Source organism: Aquila chrysaetos, chromosome 4, assembly GCF_900496995.4.
Source record: "Aquila chrysaetos chrysaetos chromosome 4, bAquChr1.4, whole genome shotgun sequence".
In the NCBI taxonomy this organism is placed as follows: Eukaryota; Metazoa; Chordata; class Aves; order Accipitriformes; family Accipitridae; genus Aquila; species Aquila chrysaetos.
In genome coordinates, this window is record NC_044007.1 from 60,931,155 (window position 1) to 60,953,760 (window position 22,606).

A 22,606-nucleotide genomic window follows, 5' to 3' on the forward strand; every position below is an offset into this window, starting at 1 on the left:
TGGATACTTGGCTAAGGTTAAGAAGAATTTGGAATTTACAGGATTATGTGAGTTAGTGTTTGATCCTAGTAGGAAAGTTGGACAGGAAAAAGATTTCCTCTTTGGAAAAATATTTCTGATACCAGCATTTCCTCCATTTTGCATCAGGCTGAAAAACTAATATTTTAAAAACATGAAATTCTTACCTTTCCCAAAAATAAGTAGCTGACCTATAGCTACCTATATCCTCAATGCTCAACAAAGATACCCCATACATGGATTCAGTCTCAGTGAGTGCTCTAGGAACCATGGCATTTTCTTTCCTATCTAAACAGAAATTAATAAATTAGTTAAATCTATTTCTTACCTGAAAAGGGACTTGTAGACCTGAAAGCTGGTTTACTTTTTTTTTTGTATCTCCTTTAGAAATGAGTATTACTTCTACTCATCACTTTGCCTTTTTTCTTTGGAGCAATTCCACTTTGTCCAACTGAAGTATTTATTAGCTTAAAGAAAGACTCCAAAGCTTACAACCTGCCAAAACTTTCAATACTTCTTTGCTCTTTATTTCAACACAGACAGAAGCTTTCTAATTCTACAGGTTGGTTAGAATTTAATATAATTTATCAAATATTAAAATACATGTAATCAAGATTGCAATGAACACTCCTTAGTGCCCAGGTTTGTTCTACAGATAATTGCAAGTCCATTACAAACAGGAAAGCTTTAGCGCAAGCACCAACATGCTGCATAAGTGCTTTTTTGATAATTACATTCATTAGGAGAACAGGAACTCTCCAGTCTTTTTGTGTGCTTAACTGCTTATGTTATACGGTTTCCCCAAACTCTTTAGCTTTTGGGAGTTTGCAGCCTTTGACATGTAAATTTTTTAAAACTCTGATTGCCTTATTAGCAAAGTAGTTTTGCCATTAGTCACAGATTACATTCATTTAAATTTCAGTTTTAAAATCTTTCCAGGCTACAGAAGATATAAGTAAAAAACAACAAAACCTCAGTGCTACTAAAGTCTGGATCCTAATGTCAAACATGGAAAATAGAGCCCTGATTTAGCCCCAAGAATCCACCAGTAAGTCCCAAGAAGACTCAAGGTTCTCAAAACAGCCATCCAAAACAATCAGCAGAATAAGCAGAGATCAGACTGAAGTCAGGTGTGTTTTGCCTGGATCTGCCTGCAGCAGGGCAGGAGGAAACACTGACTCTGCACCCTTCCCGAGGCTGAAGTGGCTAGTGCCCTCTTTTATTTGGGATATTGTATTGGCTTTGTGTGGCAAGGTTTTGATAGCGGGGAGGGTTACAGGGGTGCCTTCTGTGAGAAGCTGCTGGAAGCTTCCCCTGTGCCCGACAGCCAATACCAGCCGGCTCTAAGACAGACCTGCCGCTGGCCGAGGCCAAGCCAATCAGCGATAGTGGTAACGCCTCTGTGATAACATTTTTAAGAAGGAAAAGAAGTTGCTGGGACACAGAAACAGCAGCCAGAGAAAGGAGTGAGAACATGTAAAAGAAACAACCCTGCAGACCCCCAGGTCAGTGAAGAAGGAGGGGAGGAGGTGCTCCAGGCGCCGGAGCAGCCCGTGGGGAAGACCACGGTGAGGCAGGCTGTCCCCCTGCAGCCCAGGGAGGTCCATGGTGGAGCAGATCTCCACCTGCAGCTTGGGGAGGACCCCACGCCGGAGCAGGGGGATGCCCGAAGGAAGCTGTGACCCCGTGGGAAGCCCGCGCTGGATCAGGCTCCTGGCAGGACCTGCGGATCTGTGGAGAGAGGAGCCCACGGAGCAGGTTTTCTGGCAGGTCTTGTGACCCCATGGGGGACCCACGCTGGAGCAGGGTGCTCCTGAAGGACTGCATGCCATGGAAGGGACCCATGCTGGAGCAGTTCGTGGAGGACTGTCTCCCATGGGAGGGACCCCACACTGGAGCAGGGGAAGAGTGTGATGAGTCCTGCCCCTGAGGAGGATGAAGCGGCAGAAATAACGTGTGATGAACTGACCGTAAACCCCATTCCCTGTCCCCCTGTGCCACTGGAGGGGGTAGGTAGAGAATCTGGGAGTGAAGTTGTGCCCAGGAAGAAGGAAAGGTGTTTTGAGATTTGGTGTTATTTCTTATTACCCTACTCTAGTTGATTTGTTATAAATTGAGTTAATTTTCCCCAAGTTGAGTCTGTTTTACCCGTGACGGTAATTGGTGAGTGATCTTTCCTGTCCTTATCTTGACCCACGAGCCCTTTGTTATATTTTCTCTCCCCTGTCCAGCTGAGGAGGGGGGGGTGATAGAACGGCTTTGGTGGGCACCTGGCATCCAGCCAGGGTCAACCTACCACAGATATGCAGCCCTAAACCTTCTTTCAATATTAAACGTATTTTTCCTAGGAAAGAAAAAACAGGACTTTCTCTTTCTATAGAAAGAGAGTTGGTGCCTATCACTTATAAAATAAAGTAGCAATAGCTCAAGGACTAGAAGTCTTTTCCCAGACTAAAGGAATTTAAAGATACAGTTTTTAAAGTGGGTGCCTTAATGAGGAAACTACAGCTTTTTTCCTTAGAAACCTTTTCAGCTGACGCTGTGATGATACACAGAAAGAATTAGAAGAGTCATTGAAAAAAAAAATCAAGAAATAAAAGGGCAAGTGGAAGGCTACATTGTAAACTTGGGATTTAGAGCAGTCACTTGGAATGAACTATTGCTGGGTACCAGTCCCTGCTTCCAGGATCACATTCGTATTTTATTCAAGGATTTTTTCACGTACAGATAATTCTGAAGTAGGAAAACAAATCCAGAGTACTGAGAGTGGTAAGCATCTCGCATACCTTTAGGAGCACATTCAAGGTGTTAGACAGCAGCAAGAACGGGGTTACTTCATGAGGGAGGACAAGGCAGGGATGACCCCGGAGCAGGCAAGACCCTCACTGACCCAGGCGCAGTTACACAGAACCCACGCAGGGCGCTGATGACAGGCACCATCAACAGCTCCAGGCACATCCAGTGGTGAACCAGGCCCAGGGACCCTTCAGGGGTCATGTAAGGAGTGGCAGGAGGTGGGTCCAGAGGCGAGACTGTCACACAGGCAGAAGGTGTCCATCTGGGAAACAGGCCAGGAGGCAGGCACACCTACAGCATAGCTCAAGAAGGGATTAAGGCCCTCAAACCAAGTTGACATGGGGCTCCAGACCCATGGAGAGGTGCAGGGGGAGGTCCTGGGGCAGGTGGTCAGGCTAGTAAGGCCTGTGTCAGGGCCCTGAGGGCACTAGAAAAGCATCCATCAAGCTTCAAGAGCCAAACCAGGTTTAGGTTTCGTGGTAATTCTCAGGATAATGGTGGCCTTGAGTACTGAAATGTTCTAATCTCACTACCATAGGTCTGAGACTCAGATGGCATATTAGTGTGTAGCCAGCTGCATGAAGAGAATTACAGTGGGCATGTCTCCATTTGCATGTAGGCAACCCACACTTTATCAGATTTGCCACAAAGTTCAGAATATTGAACTGAGTTGGCTGTTGAGGTTCTACTTACCATGTTGGTAACATTCCACTCTCAGATCAAGAAAAATAACCACAAGAGTGTTGCAGAAACACTAGGCTGACAGCAATACGTTTCAAAAGTCAATTTTCTTTAATGACATCAAAATACAATGGTCAAAGTGAATAGGAATGTTATGTGGTATTGAAATACAGCAGCCAGATTGAACAGGGCTATTAGGTTGTAAACACTGCGACAAACACAACTTATTTACAGGTTCAGGGTGTCAGTTGGGAACCATCACTACACGAACTGTAACAGCGAAAATCAAGAACAACATTTCACATTCAACTTGCTTCAGCTGCCAAAACAACAGAGAACAATCCTGATACTAATTCCCAGTGATAGGGATTTTGTGACAATTATGTCATCACTGCGATTAATTTCACAGTGAACATTGTATTAGGCCTGTGTAATCCTCCTACCAAGTAGCACTGATCTCTCAGCCTGGCCTAATTAGACAAAAGTTTCAGGATTATATTAGGGTCAGGCAGAAGACATTTACAGAAAGTGAGGTCAGTGAATTACACATAGGAGGCAGCTGTGGTACTGGAGTAATGGTCATGCCTTGAACAAGGAAAGAGTGTGGCCTTTTGGGATTCTAACGGAAAACTAAACAAAGCCTTGAGCTCTTGCCCAGCCTACAAATGCCAAGAAAAGAGACAAAAATCAAACAAGGTACAAATTATAAACAGTCTCCTTGCACACATTTAGGAAAGCCAAGTATAGTCCCAGTTATTGTTATAGCTGAACTGGTTTTGGCAAAAGATGCATTTTTAATAAAATAGTCTAGTCACTGGGCACTGAAACTCCATTCCAAAGTGGAGCTTATTCTGCTGGGGATATACAAAGCTATTTTTCTTAACTACTCAAGCCACTCTGCTTACCACAAGCCTACTTCTGCTCTACTGAAGTCAATAAAAAGGCTCCTATTGATTTCAACAAGCATGGGATCAGATCCAATGCCAAAATCATCCAGGAGGTAGAAAAGAAAATAACAGCTGAATATTGAAATGGCATGATGAATACCTGCCATTTTTAGCACTGCTTTTATACATTATTGTGAAAAGAATAACAGGAAGGTGTTTCTATTTTGCTGAAATATTCATCAGAAATAATAGATGTTTTATCAATGCATAAAAATACCATGGAATTATTACTTGGCTTTGTGCATTGTTGATGCAGAAAAGGATAGTGGATCCATAAGCTCCTTTATTTATTCAAATTGTATAAGAAACTCTAATAAATAAGACACATGCTAGATCAAAGTTGTGTGCATGCAGAAACTGTCTCTCTTTGCAAAAGGCGAGTCCAAGAAATTCCGATTTTTGGTTGCATGTAATATTTCCATTAGTAGCTAGATATCAGAAAATTAGGCTACTAATTTCAAAATGTTCACTACAGGTAACTGTTCATATATGTGAAGCCAATTAGTCTAGACTTAAAGATTCCCAAGGAATTACTTTAAAAGTGTTTGCATTAGTAAACTATAACTAAAGAAAACAGGACTGCACCAAAGTTTGATTTGTTGAATAAACAAACTATGTTTGTCTAGAGGTAAAGAACAAAGACTGTATCAAATACAATACCTAGGCCAAGAAGCAGAGTAATAAACAGTATCTTTTCTGCTACAGGTTCTGATTTTTCTACAGATTCCTCTTATTTTCAGCTTCACCTAAAGCAAGTGGTAAAAAATAATAAAATTATTTTAACAAAAGAAAGCATAAAGGATAATAAAGAAAGCTTTTGTGTGTCTCTTTCCACATTTTTCCTCAAAATATTTGTATTTCCAACTCTCTGTAAAGGCCTTTGCATGTAAGAAATTCGGCACTGTCAAAACCAGCACTACTTATCAATGTATAAATACATTTTAGGCAGCACCTGTCTCTAAGCTATTGGAACTGTCAATTAAACTTTTAATGCAACATCTATGTTATGCACAACAGTCATGCACTAAAAAGAAAGCTGATTCTCTACCTTGTATCTCATAAAGACGGCTAAAATCCAGTATATTCAGCTAAACTTTATTGAAATCAATGCAAGTTGATAATAAAAATACAATAAAGATCATACACATTAATTTACTTATATCTTACATATTCTGCTCATGTCTAATTACAGTAGCATTTCTGATCATGCTTAAAATCCATGACAAATGGCTTCTGTAATACATACAGTGTCAGGTTGTTTTGAGGTTGGCAAGCTAAACAAGAGCACATTATACCTTCATTGTTATGGTTTCCTTCCCTTGGGAAGAAAAGAACAAGTGGGGAAAGAGGGCATGCCTTGGAAGTCAAGAGGATCATCTGAACCCAGAAAATAGAGTGCACTCATATTGTGTTCCTCCTGCTACCCTCTAGGCTCTGTTTCTTCATCCTTCTTGCTTCTCACACTGTCTCTCATTGTATATTAGATAATATGCAGTGGTCTCAAAGAGGTGTTTGGTTATAGGGATGCAGAATCTCATACAATAGGACAAACTTCCTTGAATATGTCTCAAGGCATAAATAATAATTATAATCTTACTAAGCACAACTTAATGTAAACTAATGAAGATGACAGAAGTGCCTTAAGCAAAGATTGAGAAGTGTGATTGAAATTCAGAGATGCATTCTGTTTTACTTCAGCGATCCCTAGCAGCAGTTCTTCTATCTATTCGACATCTGTTGAATTGACATTCTATATATTTGGCATCTGGTTTTATATATGTGTGTGTGTGTGTGTGTGTGTGTGTACTGCTTTTATATATATATATAATATATTTGACATCTGCTTTCACAGATTTAGAAAAAGTTAATAAATCATTGGCTAAATATAAGCCCTCATTTCTTCTGCCTTGTTCAGAATTTTCTGAATTACAATACTTTCCAAAAGCAAAACAAAAAAATTCTGGCTGAAATTATAGTTAAAAACCCCCAAACAAACCAAAACCAAATGGCAACACTGATTTAGCTCTGATGGTAAATTTATTGTTATAGTTTACGTGATGATACCCATGGTATTTTCCTCATAGACTCCCTCACTTCATTATGCATAATGCAATTCAACTAGAAGAGCCAGAGGAGCTATTTCAGTATCCCATGGAGATAAAGCAGGCCACAAAATACACACATAATGACAGTCAAATATTTCATGATGCTGTCTACACCATGCACTGGAAAACAAGGAAAACTGAATTTCATCTTCTACAGAACTATGACAAATTCATTGGCTATATAAAGATCCTTAATAGAAATGGTAAGACTGATATGAATGAAGAATAAATGCAAATTCATTGATGTGGAAGAACCTGAAGGGGAAAAAAAAAAAAACAACAGAAAGGCCATAAGAATGATCTAACAGGTCATCAGGGTCCTAGCACATACCTCTGTGCTGCTTCTCAGGACACTCAGATTGAGAGAGAAATCTTGGCAATTCACAGATCTGTGACAAGAGACTGATCACTGCCAGCTCCTACAGTGTACAAAAAGGCACATCCAAACGCAGTACACGGTAAGCAAATGACGAAGACACTGGAAATATGAGTAGGACTCAATAGGTCCTCATCCTCAACATTACCACAAGGAATCCTGGACAGACTAGTTGTATACAACCATTTTGGTATCTGATGATTGGCCAAACTACCACGACACATACATCTTGCTGTTTGCCAGTATGTGGTTGTCAGAGTACAATACTCTCTGACCAGGTTCTTTTAGCTATTCGATGTGTGGAGGGTGTAATATTTAATAAAATTTACTTACCTGAAGAAGTTACACGGGATTTCTGATTTAGCAGAATGATACAAAATGTACTGAAAACACAATACAAATGTAAGTTATGCTTCGCAAAATATAGCAATTGCAATACACAGTTCAATCACAATACCAATCTGATCTCCATTACCCGTCTCTATAATATGCTCACTGTCATGACACTGGGCATTCCCAGTTGCCAGGAAGGAATACGTGGGTTAAAGCCAGCTCAAGCCCATCACCTTCTTCAAAATTCTTTTGCTAGTTGTTTAGTTTTTGTACTTTACATTGGGCTGAGCCACGTATACACTCCCCACCCCCACCCCCCCCCCCCATGCTAGTGTGGTTAACTCAGGGGAGACATGCAGACTCTTAATGAGTTCATTAAAACATTTACACCACCAGTTGACTCACTCAGCTGTGATGTATCAGCTGATCCACCGAGCTGACATAGCTGACCTAGTCAAACAAAGTCCCCTGTATGTTGAGATAAAGTTAGTTGCTTTGCAGTGACTGTGGTCAGTCACGCCCTACATTATTTCCTGAGCTTCATGGGCACAGCACCCTTGCTCATTGTGTCTGAGCCTTCTTCCATTGTAGGGGATTATTAGTCAGCCACGATTATAAGCCAGTAGTATGACAATAGGAGTATGTGTAAGTAAAATCAGTCGTTTGAATTTACACCTTCCCTAAGAGGTCACACTGAGATTTCCTATGTTGTTGTTGCAATGCTGCAAGAATTGCTCTGGATCTTGTTTCTTTTGCCCTTCTACTTTCATTTTATAGGATGGAGGTGTTTGTTCTCCCTCTTCCACTGTCCTCTAAGCCTTTAGAAAAAGGCAGGTGATCACAGTATTTATTCACCATAGATACCATAAAGGTGAAAAGCAGCCCTTTACTTTCTCATTGCATGCTTCAAGAATAATAAAGCTTGAAGAGCGCTACCATGTTCAACACACTGTTTGTCCTAAGCTTGATCCTCAGTCCTTCTATTATGCTGCTGCTAAATTTGACCAGAGTCAGGAGCACTTCGGTCATGTTGTCTTCTAGTCAAGACTAGTACAGGGAATATTTCGCTCCTGCTCTAAGTGAAATATCAGACTTGGAGCAGGAACTGAAGAAAAGAGGCCAGGCATCAACATCCAGCACCACTTCCAGTTAAGATGCTGCTGCAGAGACCTTCCTTGTTCGCGTAGAGTCTCATGACTTGAACACTGGCTTGACGCTAAATACTTTGACTTTGTGCTAGTTTCTGAGTGCACTCATACAGCTGAGTTGGAAGGAAGGCTGCGATTAACATCTGTTAGTTGCCAGAATTTCACAGATACTTCAGCTTATGTTTTGACATAAGTAGGTAAACAGAACAATGAAAACATGGCCTTTGTTTCAACCAAGACAAGGTGAAGAATAGTGTGAGACAGATACCTCCACAAGAGCTGAACAAACTCTTTTGCAAAGCACCTTGCTCATCTCTGACATTTAAATCTTAAGGAATACCACTTCAGTGCTACAAGTGGTGGAGAAAGCTGATGTGGAGCTGAGATAACAAAGGATAACAAGGAGAAGGGAACAAAGGTTCCAAAGCAGTGTCACTACAAACAACAGTGGAAGCCACTATATGAAGTACATTAATATAGTGACATACCTAATTTTTTATATTATGTTAATAATTATTTTCATCACAAAAATGTTTAGATCAAGTGCAAGTTAGGCCCTATTGCACTAGGTGCTTCACAAAGATAGCGTAAGAAAAAGTCCCTGGGAGTTTGCAGTTAAAATAGGGGGAAAAAAAAGATCAAAAGAAATGAGAAAACAAGTATCATTATCCTGTTTTCTCTCCAAATATTATGATTGACAGGGTTCCCTGCACATGCAGAGAACTTTCCACTTTAAACTAATCATCTTATATAAATAGTCTGATTGATCCTCAGGGTGTGATCCACCATGCTGTTTAAATGTTTGGAAAACAAACATTAAATTTAATTGTCTTATCCAGATGTATGAAAAGAAATAAAGCACCAGTGGCAAATCTGCTCCATTTCTTTCTGAAAGATTTTTGTTGTTGTTGTTTAGCAAAATAGATTAGGTTTTCAGTATTATTGTTGACAGAATGATGCAGATTTTCTCCTGAGGCTGAAAGGATATTTAAGAATTGGGCACTAGGAGATTGTTACTGTCTGTTCTTCACATTCATAAAGGATGTGCACTAAAATATAATGCTATAGTCCATGGTAATTCAAAAGATATTCTTGTTACCATATCACCCAAATGGTATTTAGAGTAAGCCGTTATACTGAGACCATTTTATGACAATGTATTTTCACCGATACAAGTAAGATTACATAAATACATTGCTAAAATGAAGGGGCCATTTCTGTCTTTAGACTACATGTACAAAGTGGAATACTTTTAGGCATCTTATTCTCAAAATTGAGTCCATGCCTTTGAACCAGGTACCTAATCTTTACACACAGTGTAAAGAGAGTGAGGCACCTCTAAGCAGTGCTCATAAGGGCCAGGATGGACAAATACTCTGGGAGTACAACAGTTTAAAATACATATATTAAAATGTTGTAATATTAAAATGTTATAATATTAAATATTATTATACTGTATTGTTGCATTGTATTATTAAATATTTCATATTAAAAGCAATTTAAATATTCCAAAATGTTTTCCTTTGGCTTTATGAAAATCTCTTTTGATCTTGTAATTTTTGAATGCATGCTATTTAGGGATAATATTGTATCCAATACTTCAGTGTTATTTCAGGCAGAGAAAAATTGCTGGGCACTGCAGTGAAGTTAAATACTTCTTTTCAGACAATTTGTTGGAGGAAGAACACACCAAAGAATTCTTGTAACCCTCCAAAAATAAATCATTCAAAAAGGAAACTGTTACAGTTTCTGCAGTTGTTGTAATTTTGTCTAGTAGACCAGAGAGAACATAAACACTCCAGAGCCCAAGTAAATACACACTCCCTGCTTTCAGCATGTATCACCAGCAATTTTCTAAGTTCACCATTTGTCACAAGTAATGTTTTCTTCCTTCTTCCTTGTTGCAATAGCTAGCATTCTTCATTTCTGATAATGTCTGTCCAGTGTAATTTTACAAAAGCTGTGAGGCCATAGCCTTGGATTCTTGACCAGATCACTTAACTATTTAGCATTTACAGGTGCTGTTGATGTGTTTGATACTGTCCGGCATTGCTGACTGTCAAATACACTGCAAGTGAGAGAGCAATTATTTGTTTTTCTAGCTGCTTAAACTCAATTATTTTTCAGCTCAGGTAAGTAAACATAGGAAGTAAACATAACATACTGAAATGTGTGGATTCACTATTTTATGTGAGCTGAAGATCTAGTCTGAAATACATCTCTGTTTTTAAGATATGGTATGGAACTTGGAAGTTTTGTGACCTTCATCATCAGGGATATATGTTGTTTATTTTATTCTTTAGGGACAAAATGAAGAAAGATCACCTGCTAAGAAACGTTATGCTTTTCCAGGAAATTACTCTTTGACAGAGAACATTAACATTTCTAGTATTATTACCTCCACAGTTGCAGTACCAGCTGTAGAAAATTACAAGGTTCCCCCGTGGAACCAGGATGTAAAGATTTGGAAAAGATGTTAAATGGCTTCTAGGCAACATTTTTTCCCCTCCAATATGCAATAATTTGGAAATATCAGCCACTGAAAGGAGGTGACTGTTTGCAAGGCTGTCAGTAGTCATGCTCTTATTGCTCATCATAATCTTCTTTTAGAATCCTATTTCATAAAACAAATATTTTTGTCCCGGTCACTGAACAGACAATCTGCATGTCCAACTGATGTACAACAGCAAAAGGTAGTGTAAGTTAACTCTTATTTCACATGCCTGAAAAAAATTCAGTGATTTTTTTCTAATGAGGTAGCAGAGATGAATTAGGGCGTCAACAGTTAATTGAAAAGCTAATAGAGCCAAAATCATGCTGAAGTGAACTTGCAGTATAGATGCAGTAGCCAGTTTTTCAGATATTATTAGGTTTCTCCAAAGCAAAAAATTATGATCTAAGACCCAAAATCTTGTAACTTGAACTGTAACATACTGTACTCTTTGTCACTCAGACACAAAATGGAATCCCTATTCTCGTATTCATTCTACCTCCATTTCACAGATATCTTCACACAGTTTACAACTACACTTTCTTCTGTGTAAGTTCTTAATTTATTTTTGTTCTTTATAATCATTTCAGAGATAGAAAAAAGACAAAGTGAGAAGTAACTATCTTCTGTGATAAAACACTGATAGGAAGACACCATAAGCATAAGCAATAATTGCAATACTTATCCAACATCTAAAATGTGCAATTATTATCATTGGTTGAATTTTTTAAGATGTCAGTAAACCTGTTCGAACAAATATTAGCTAATGAACTGAAGGATCTTTAAAGAACCTGTACTTGCCTGCTGTACTGCTAGTCTCAAGCCATAGTTCTGACTGAGCCCGAATAACTGTGCTGTTAAAGTACTGGCTATGTATTTCTACGCTATTGATTTTGAAGGATGATCTATTTCTAATGACAACATGAAAGTATGTAGAAGAACCTCAGAGAGAACATTTTCCTGTCATTTAAATGGCACTTGACAGATACAATATTAATGAAAAGCTATTTCATGGTGTCCTCTATGTTTTTGGTTAAAAGACATTCTCAGAAATCTTATGTGCTTATCTGATTTTCCCCTCAGTTTTGAAGAGAAATCTTTTTCTACCAACATATTCTCTCTAGTTTATACCATCCTATGGAATGAAATCAAATTAAGAATACTTTTTTAAATATATGTAGAATGTTTGTCCTGTGAAACAATTGCTAGCAATTACCAAACAGGACAAGTTCCCCTGGAAAAAGGTGATAAATATTAACTGCTCAAACAGCAGTGTGTGTCCATGACATTTTATCTTTGCTCTTGTTTGGCTAATGTTTATAAATTGAGCCCCTAATTTTTCTTCAGCTGAGCTTGAAAAAACAGAGTTAGAGTTCAAGTTTTATTGCTTACTGTTATTTGGTGTTATAAGCTTTAAAGTAAATTTCCTTCCCAAGATATTCTCTCTTATCATTAACCACCAGGACATCCCTTATCCTACTTTTTCTGGATCAAAAAGACAGATAAGAGAGTAATGTATCTTTGCAGAAACTAACTGAACACTCTCTCAAGCAAAGTTCATCAACATTTAACCTAGTAACCACAATTAATATGTTTGTACGTTAGAAAAGCTATCTATATGAAAGAACTCTAAAGTTTGTCATCCAGTAGAATTATACACGGCATTTGCATATCCTGCATTATGCTTACTTCAGCTTTGACATGATGCTGAGACAGTGGCTTGTATATGCAGACATTTTTAGGATTTCCTTCCAGTACTCTCAAGAGATAGATTGCAATTTCTTATATCACAAATGCACCTGTGGAGTTAATAATTCTTTCAAGATGTTTCTAACATCAATTATTAATTTAACCTTTCTGTTCGGTGGCTTTCTACTGATGGTTTTATAGCCATATGTTTTTGCGGTGGAGAGGATGGGAGGAAGTGAAGAGGTATATAAATCAAAGAAAAATCGTTAGAAACACTTAAGTTGGAGATCCTCATATCTCTAATACATTTCATTTCAACTAATGACCTCTCATCTTCAAAAAAGGTAAATCTTTGAGAAGAAACTAGATGCAGGCTAACATGTAAAATATTCTAATAACTAGTAAGAAAGCTAAAATACTGACTGCTAGTTTCCAGTAAAGGAAAAGCTACTTCTAACATCAGATGAGTGAGTCACCACACAAAGTCATTGCTCACTGAGGAGTGTCTCATGAACAGTGACTAGGACATTGCACTTTGTAGATACCTCTTCTAAGTAATCTTTTTGGTATTAAAATATTTAGCCACAAACACAATGTTTTTATTTTTATTGTCATCTTCTTTGTTTTTCCAGAAAATGAAATACTGGTCCTTGGTGCATTGTGCTCTATCTGTAGGAATAGATGTGTTTCAACAATGGGATGTGGTTCTTGTGTGTGAATTTCTCTTCCCCAACCAGATCTAATATTTTTGTTTAGTTTAGGTGAAAAATAACATAGAAATATATGTGAACCAAAGGGCTGGAGTTCAGTTTTGCACTTTTTTTTCTGAGAGTGAGCCTTAATGAAAATTAAGGGCCATCTATTATACCACTGCAATCTCACCAATATTAAACAGAACCATTAATAAAACCAATTTATTTTCTTTTTTAATGTAACATTGCATTGTCTCAGTAGAAAAGTAATTTTTTTAAACAAAATCTGCAGTTTGAAAAGCAAACAGAGGAAAGAATAGCCTTTGGAAAATATTTGCAGGTTTTTTTCCTCTCAAAGAGGAAAAACACACTGAAATTGTTTTACTGTTCAAGGAAAATATGTGGGCTTTCATTGCTGGTATTCAAAATATGGTGACTTTCGATTTTATTTCTCAAAAAAAGAAACAGAATATTAGAAGAGAGCTTGAAAAATGAAAGAAAAAGCACTTTACTTGAAGTCTCTTCAGGGAAGAAAATATCATTCATCACCAGATCTGTGCAGGAAATGTAAACACAGGTCAAGTTTAAAGAAGACGTATGCATAAAAACAGAATGAAAGACACTTGTCTAATTTATGTCAGAGACCCCGCACAACAACTTTGAATGTATGTGGGAGAACAAAAAAATACAGACTGAGAGGGCTGAAGGTTCCTTATGTTTCCTCTTATAAATTGAGGACGAGTAGAATGAAGACACAGAGTGTGTTGAAACTCCAAGGACCTGCAAGTAACATGCTTCCTAGAAGCCCCTTAGAAAAGTTCTAAACCATCCCTTTATATGGTTGTCCTACTAAACGGTATAGTTGGTACCTTAAAGTGAGAACCTGATATTGAAGATGAAGTGTCTCTGCTCTGGCAGCCATTAATGGAAGAATGACTTTTCTTTTGCTCTGTATCTTCTGTAGACATTTTCCCCAGCCAAGGTGGATCTGCTGGAAAACCACTGCTGGTAATCATTTGTAGTGGTTCCAGCTTGGCTGAAGGAAAGGCAATACTCTCGTCAATTCACACACTATAAAAGCTTATCAAAGCTATGAAAAACAAAAGCACTAACACAGTCTTTGACAAAACCAAAACAATAGCTCTGCCTTCATCACAGTAGGTAAGCCTTGGACTGACATTTTGTATAGTTTACAAATAGGAGGCCAAGACCTGATACTGCTGAAGTGCTGGAATCAATCACATTGACTCAACTGTCTCATTCACTGTTTCTATCTAAACATTTGTAACTTGAAGAAATTACATCTTGAAATTTTTCACTCTGATCCGGAATAATTTTCTGTTATTATTGTTGAGCTTTTAAAGAAGTACAATAAATAGATTACTAACAGCTTACTGAATATATTTAAACTGCTTAAAGGTAGCAAAAAAACCCCTGGCAACCATATTTATCAGTATTATTTTAGTAAGAGGTATTTTACCAGATGTTTGCATACACTAATATAAAAGTAAGACATAGAAATAAAGCTAAACTAGTGTTCAGCGGCCATGAAATCTAGAGTGCAACATTAACAACTTTCTGGCATAGGTGATCAAGGAGTCAACAAGGAACGGTGCTCTTCTGGACCTCATGCTTACAAAAAAGGAAGAACTGGTTGGGGATGTGGACATTGGGGACAGGCTTGGCTGCAATGACCATGAGAAAGTGGAGTTCAGGGTCCAGAGAGAAGGGAGCATGGCAAAAAGCAGGATTTCAGAAGAGCAGACTTGATCTCTAAAGAGATCTGCTTGGAAGAATCCCATAAGACACAACCCTGGAGGGAAGACAGGTCCAGAAAAGCTCGTTGATATTTACAGATCACGTCCTCCAAGTACAAGACCTGTCCCAACAAACAGGAAAACAGGGTAAAAAGCAGGAGGATGCCTGCATGGATGAACAAGGAGCTCCAAACTGAACTCAGACATAAACCAGAAGTGAACAAGAAGTGGAAGCAGGGGCAGATGACCCAGGTGGACTACAGACTTGTTGTCTGGTTATGCAGGAATGGGGTTAGGAAAGCCAAGGCTGGCATGGAGTTGAATCTGGGAAGGGATGTGAAGAGCAAGCAATAGAAATGATTCTACCATACACAAGCAGCAAAAAGACTGCTAGAGAAAATGTGGTCCTGCTGCTGAGTGGGATCAGATGAAAAATGACAGGGAAAAGGATGAGATACTCAGTGTCTCCTTTGCCTCAGCCATTACCAGTAAGACCAGTCTTTGAGACTCTCAGGCACCTAAGACCAGAGGGAAAGTCTAGAGCAAGGAAGACACCCTTGGTTAGGAACCATCCCATCAAGGAGCACTGCACATACATAAATCCATGATGGGTTGCACCCATGAGTGCTGAGGTAGCTGGCTGATGTTATTGCAAGGTCACTTTAGATTATCTCTGAAAGGTCATGGCAACTGGAAAAAGTTCCTGAGAACTGGAGGAAAGCAGATGTCACCTCTATCTTCAAAGAGGACAAGAAAGAACTGGAGAACTATAGTCTGGTCAGTCTCACCTCAGTCCCTGGGAAGGTGGTGGAGAGAATCCTCCTGGAAACCATGTCCAAGCACATAAATAACAAGAAGATGATCAGTCAGCATGGATTTATGAGGGGGGAAATTATGCTTAACTAACCTGACAGCCTCCTACAATAAGATGACACAGAAGCAAAAAGTCTGTTTAGATGTCAGTCACAGTGGTGTATTCCAGGGGTTGATACTGGGGCCAATATTGTTTAACATCTCCATCGATGACCTGAAGACAGAGTGCACCCTCAGCAATTTCACACGTGATACAAAACTATGAGGAGTGGTTGATACACCAGAGGGTTGCACTGCCATCCAGAAGGACCTTGACAAGCTGGAGAATGGGGCTGCTGGGAAACTTATGAAGTTCCACAACTGAACTGCAAAGTCCTGCATCTGGGGAGAAATAACCCCAGGCACCAGTACATACTGGGGGGGCAACAAGCTGGAAAACACCACTGTGGAGAAGGTCCTGGTGAACAGCAAGCTGATCATGAGCCAACAAAGCACCCTCATGGCAAAGGCGGCCAACAGTATCCTGGGCTGCATTAGGAAGAGTGTTGCCAACAGGACAAGGGAGTTGATCCTTCCCCTCTACTCAGCACTGGTGAGGCCACACCTGGAGTGCTGGGTCCAGTTCTGGGGTCCCCAATGCATGAAATATATGGACCTACTGGTATGAGTCCAGAGGGTCACAGTGGTGGTTAAGGGAACATCTTTCATATGAGGAGAGGCTGAGGGAGATGGGACTGTTCAGCCTGGAGAGGCTAAGGGGGGATCTCCTCAGTTTGTATAAACATCTGAGAGGAGGGAATAAAGGTGAGAGAGCCAGACTCTTCTCAGCAGCATCCAGTGAGAGGACAAGAAGCAATGGACAAAAATGGAAACACATGAGATTCGATCTGAACACAAGAAAACACCTTTTTACTGTGAGGGTGGTCAAATACTAGAGTAAGTTATCCAGGGAGGTTGTAGAGTCCTCATCTGTGGAGATATTCAAAGCCTGACTGGGGTTGGTTCTGGACAGCCTGCACTGGTTTACCCTGCCTGAGCAAAGGGTTTGGACTGGATGATCTGAAGGGGTGTCTTCCATCCCAAGCAATTATGTGACTCTGTGAAATCTAAGGTTAGCTGCAGGCAGTATTTTGGAAACTATATGAACTATGCCTTTTTTTAATGTGTTCCTATTGCAAGTCAAGCTACCAAAGGAAAAAAAAAACAACCCCAAACCAAACCTAACACCTGACTTGTGATAATCTGCACTCAGACTGTATCTTTGTATTTTTTGCTTGTAGAGAGTTAAATAATTTGTTGCACAGCAGAAGTGTAATATTCAATTAAACCTACCCTCAGGGAGAAAAATTATTTGAACAGCACTGTAATCTTAATGAAATGGGTGAGATTTCAAACTTCATCAATTTGGAAACTGAAAATAGTATGGCTTAGGCTCTGTGAAATAGTTTTACCTTTTATAACAAATTATCTGTCTCCAGTACACTGTAGTTATTCATCACTTGCATGGAGTTCTGTCACATTAAAACAATTTTTCTTGAAATAATATAGAAAACCTAAGTAATTTTTATACCATATTTGGTCATATTTGCAGATATGAAAAATTAATGAATTTCTATCAACCTACAATCTGGGTATGTGCATATTACATAATAAATCATTTTAGGGCGATACCATGTCCATTTCTGACATTTAAAAATTTTTTTTTTTCCCCCTTGGGAAAAAGAAAAAACATAAAACGATGGTGAGATCTTAAAATTTAAAGACCTCAAAGAGATGCTGAAGTGTAAACTATTGGTTTATAACTGATTTAATATTCTCAGATGAACAGTGTGATATAAAGGTACTTTTATACCATTTTCCCAACATATCCAATTTGCTGCTTACACATATTTTCAGACTTCATACAGATGAACCTGCACCTGGTTCTGGAAATTTTGAATGCATGAAAATAGCTTGATGCTAAAAATAAGTAAATGGAAATGTTCTCTTTGACTCGCTCACTCTCCCAAAGGTATTGTGTATTGTGAAAATTGAGGAAAACTTATACTTGTAGGAGTGCTTTTAAGAGTATAATCTCAGCTTCTTAACCTTGTGTGGCAGGTGCCAGTATTCACCAACCCAAGTAGCTACATTACAGTCACTACAGGTTTTCTACCATTCCTACTGATAAACGTCCTGCTGAGCACAATGGTCACGGTATTATTAGAAACCCTGTATTATTATGGTCACAGTATTATTATACATCTGAATGCAGTCTTAAATCTCTACTGTACCCAAAAGAACTAGTTAGATTTGATAATATCTTCAAATCAGAAATGGTTTTCACTGATAGTGTTCCAGAAAGATTATTGCTGATTAAATGTGAGGTGACAGTTGAGTTCATTAGACATTAAATGTAGAGAATAATGCAGTATCCAGCACTTTCTTTGAGGCAAAACCATGCTAGTTAGACTGCGTGGGAAACTATTCCCAAATACTGGGAATTCCCAATTCAATTTCCATTGTATTGTAGCACACAAATTCTTCAATGTGTCTATGGTTTTTGTTTTTTTTTTTTTTTTTATTTTGACCTACCAAAATAACAAAATTGGCACTCAACAATCAACAACCCATTGTGGAAAAAAGCAAAATGTAACACAGCATATAAAGTAGCAGGTCTCCATTTTTCTTTTGTTTCTATTCAGCAAATTGCAATATTCTTAATTGCAAAGTAACCTTTTTGTGTGGATTAGACAAATCATTTTATTAAAGAATAAAATTTCAGTGTGTATAACCAAGCAGTTTTGAACTCTGTTCTGCCACCTTCCCAATATGGGGTTTGAAAAGTTGCTGATACCTTATATGTAGATAAGAGACCACAGCAAACAACATTCACTTGGAAAAATATTGCTCGTCAGTAATGAATTGAGTCCTGTAGTATCATAGGCAATGACATTTTATAATCCTAATCATAATTCCTTTAAAATCCATCCTAAAAGCAATTAGATTTCTTGTTGCCAGTGTTAACTATATTCTTTTGAAAGTATTAGCCTGCAGTTTTCCTCAACACCTACAGCACACAACATACTTGCCTCTACCATAGTTCAAGTACAAAATAATGCCAGTGTGTCAAAACATGGGATGATATACTGAAGGACTTTAAGTTTCAAGAGTGAACAAGTCTGTACACTTCTCTTGTACAAAGTCAGTTTTCATTTTTGCAAACAATCTCTCAAGTTTATCTCCCTACTACTCTTTCTAGTTGCTTCCATCTTATTTTCACATGAGTGTTCTTTCTTTGTCTCACACACACACACACACACACACACACACACACACACCCCTACTTTCCTACCGTTTCCCCACCTGTATCCGATTGCACATGCATTGATCACAATTTTGGCAAATAATAGTGGCAGGCTATTCAACATCATCTGCAGCAGCAGGACATATAAGGCTTTTTTTTTTTTTTTTCCTTTTTTCCCAGTTAAAATAATTAGCAATATAATGGTTTGATCATTAAAACCCCAAATTGCCAGACTATTGGAAGGAATTAGGGAAGATTACATATCAGTTTTAATTAATGTTCACTTTATGAGAGTGCTCAGGCTGAAAAGAACTCAGGACTTCGCTGGTCTCTGTAAGGCAATACATGAAGGCTTGGTCCTTGTCCTGAAGAGCTTAGTTTCAAAGAAACCTTAATCTTTAAAGGCAATTAATGTGAGAGAGAATGATTAAGGTGTCTGCCAAAAGGCTCCCTAAGAATCACTTAATATTTAAATCCACTTAAATACCCAGAATAGAAGGAACGGTTGAAGGCTGTCACGTTTAGCACTCTATTCTTGTCCCTTTAACTTCAAATCAACCTAGCTTACACGTCAGCCCCCACTCTTAACAGCTTGCTGCCTATTTCTTTAGGAATGAATATTTCATTAAAATAAAGGTTAGCACCATAGGGTGTTAATGGCATTGCATTTCTATTCACAACACTAAGTGTAATTTGAATCATCAATAGAAGAAACAGAAGGAACAGAAGGAATGACCTTTCTTGAAAGATGCTGCAGGAAGAGAAATGTCAATAAAAAGCAAACAGTGTTTTCCATATCCCCTTACAAATAGCTATTTCCTGTTTATGCACTTAAGAGAATAGGCTTCTTTCTGAGCCATCAGATTGGCACAAGGGATCACTTGTCATCATGGGAGTGAAATAAGAGCTCACACATCCCTTGCAGTGTCCTGCTGCTCAGCTGCACCAATCAGATATAGAATCATAGAACCACAGAATGGTTTGGGTTGGAAGGGACCTTAAAGATCATCTAGTTCCACCCCCTGCTGTGGCCAGGGACACCCTCCACTAGACCAGGCTGCTCAAAGCCCCATCCAACCTGGCCTTGAATACTTCCAAGGATGGGGCATCCACGGCCTTTCTGGGCAATCTGTTCCAGTGCCTCACCACCTTCAATGTAGAGTGAAGAATTTTTTCCTTATACCTAATCGAAATCTACCCTCTTTCAGTTTAAAGCCATTACCCCTTGTCCTATCACTACATGCCCTTGTAAAAAGTCCCTCCCCAGCTTTCCTGTAGGTCCCCTTCAGGTACTGGAAGGCTGCTATAAGGTCTCCCTGGAGTCTTCTCTTCTCCAGGCTGAACAACCCCAACTGTCTCAGCCTGTCTTCATAGGCGAGGGGCTCCAGTCCCCTGATCACCTTCGTGGGCCTCCCCTGGACTCACTCCAACAGGTCCATGTCCTTCTTATGTTAGGGGCCCCAGAGCTGAATGCAGTACTGCAGGTGGGGTCTCACAGGAGCAGAGTAGAGGGGGAGAATCACCACCCTTGACCTGCTGGTCACACTTCTTTTGATGAAGCCCAGGGTACGGCTGGCTTTCTGGGCTGCGAGCTCACACTGCTGGGTCACACTGAGCTTCTCTGTCAGCGGCAAGGCCAGCAGCAGCAGTGGCTAAGCACTAGCTTGAGGCAGACGGGGAGGTTCCCGAGGCCCAGGAGCCCCGGGGAAGAGCAGAGGGGAGGCTGACGCGACATGGGCGTCACCAGGGGCAACCGCGGGAGATTTGAACGGCCCTGAGGAGCGCCAGCCACCGGGAGCGTGGCAAGCAGGGCGGGCAAACAGGGCGGGGTGCGTCAGAAAGGGCGTGGCGCGGCAGTTTGTGCAGGTAGGGTGCGGCCCCCCCCTCTTCCCAGCTCGAGAAGGCTACTCAAGCGGTGGGCATCAGCCCAGAAGGAGACCCAGCTCTGGTTGCCACTCGGGTGAAAGCCATTGCTAGGAAAAATGTGGCAACGCAGACGGAGGTCCCATGCAAACGTGCAGCTGTCCAGATCTCCGGCTGCAGGGAGTGCCTGAGCCTGTCACTGGTGCCGGAGGGCAGCAGGGACATCTCCTGTGTGTGGTGTGACCAGGTGGATGATCTGCTCAGCCTGGTGGCAGAGCTGAAGGAGGAAGTGGAAAGGTTGAGGAGTATCAGGGAGTGTGAGAGGGAGATAGATTGGTGGTCCCACACCCTGCCGTCCCTGAGGCAGAGGCAGCAGATGGAGGCTCCGCCGGAAACAGAGGTTCCCCTGCCCTCTTGCCACCAGACAGGAGGGGACCTCAGAGATGGAGGGGAATGGATACAGGTCCCTGCTCGGGGAGGCAGGAGAATCCCCTCCCGGTCTCCCTCACCTTCCCAGTTGCCCCTACGCAACAGGTATGGGGATCTGGAACTTGAGGGCCAGACCAATGAAGATCAGGTTGTAGATGAAGGCCTATCCAGGGGGGTGCCTAGGCTCAGTCAGTCAGCCCCACGCATTCTCACAGCCTCTGAAAAAAGAAAAAGGAGGATAATTGTTGCAGGCAACTCCCTTCTGATGGGGACAGAGGGCCCAATATGCAGACCTGACCCATCCCACAGGGAAGTCTACTGCCTCCCTGGGGCCTGGGTAAAAGACATTACCAGGAAACTCCCTGGTCTGGTTCGTACCTCTGATTATTACCCATTGCTGGTTGTGCAGGTTGGCAGTGATGAGATTGCAGAGAGAAATCCAAAGGCAATCAAAAGGGACTTCAGGGCACTGGGGCACTTAGTGGAAGGATCAGGAGCAGGTAGTGTTTTCCTCAGTCCCATCAGTGGCAGGGAAGTATACTGAAAGGAACAGGAAAACGCACCTGGTTAACACGTGGCTCAGAGGCTGTTGCCATTTTGGGTTTTTTGATCATGGGGAGGTTTACACAGCACTGGGCTTGCTGACGACAGATGGAGTTCAGCTATCTCAAAGGGGTAAAAGAATCCTCGCTCATGAGATGGCAGGGCTCATAGAGAGGGCTTTAAACTAGGTTTGAAGGGGGTAAGGGATAAAACTAGGTGCAGCTTGGGGGCAGCATGCCAATGTTAGGGGCGGATTTGATAGGCCAGCTCAAATGTATCTATGCCAATGCATGCAGCATGGGCAATAAACAGGAGGAGCTGGAAGCCATCGTGCAGCAGGATAGATATGACTTAGTCATCATCACAGAAACATGGTAGGATGACTTCCATGACTGGAGTGCTGCAATGGATAATAAGCTCTTCAGAAGGGATAGTCAAGGTAGAAGAGGTGGTGGGGTGGCTTTCTATGTTAGGGAATGTTTTGACTGTACAGAGCTACATGATTGTGATGACAAGGTGGAGTGCTTATGGGTAAGGATGAGAGGGAAGGCCAACAAGGCAGATATTGTTCTGGGAGTCTGTTATAGACCACCCGACCAGGTTGAAGAGACAGATGCATTCTACAAGCGGCTGGCAGTA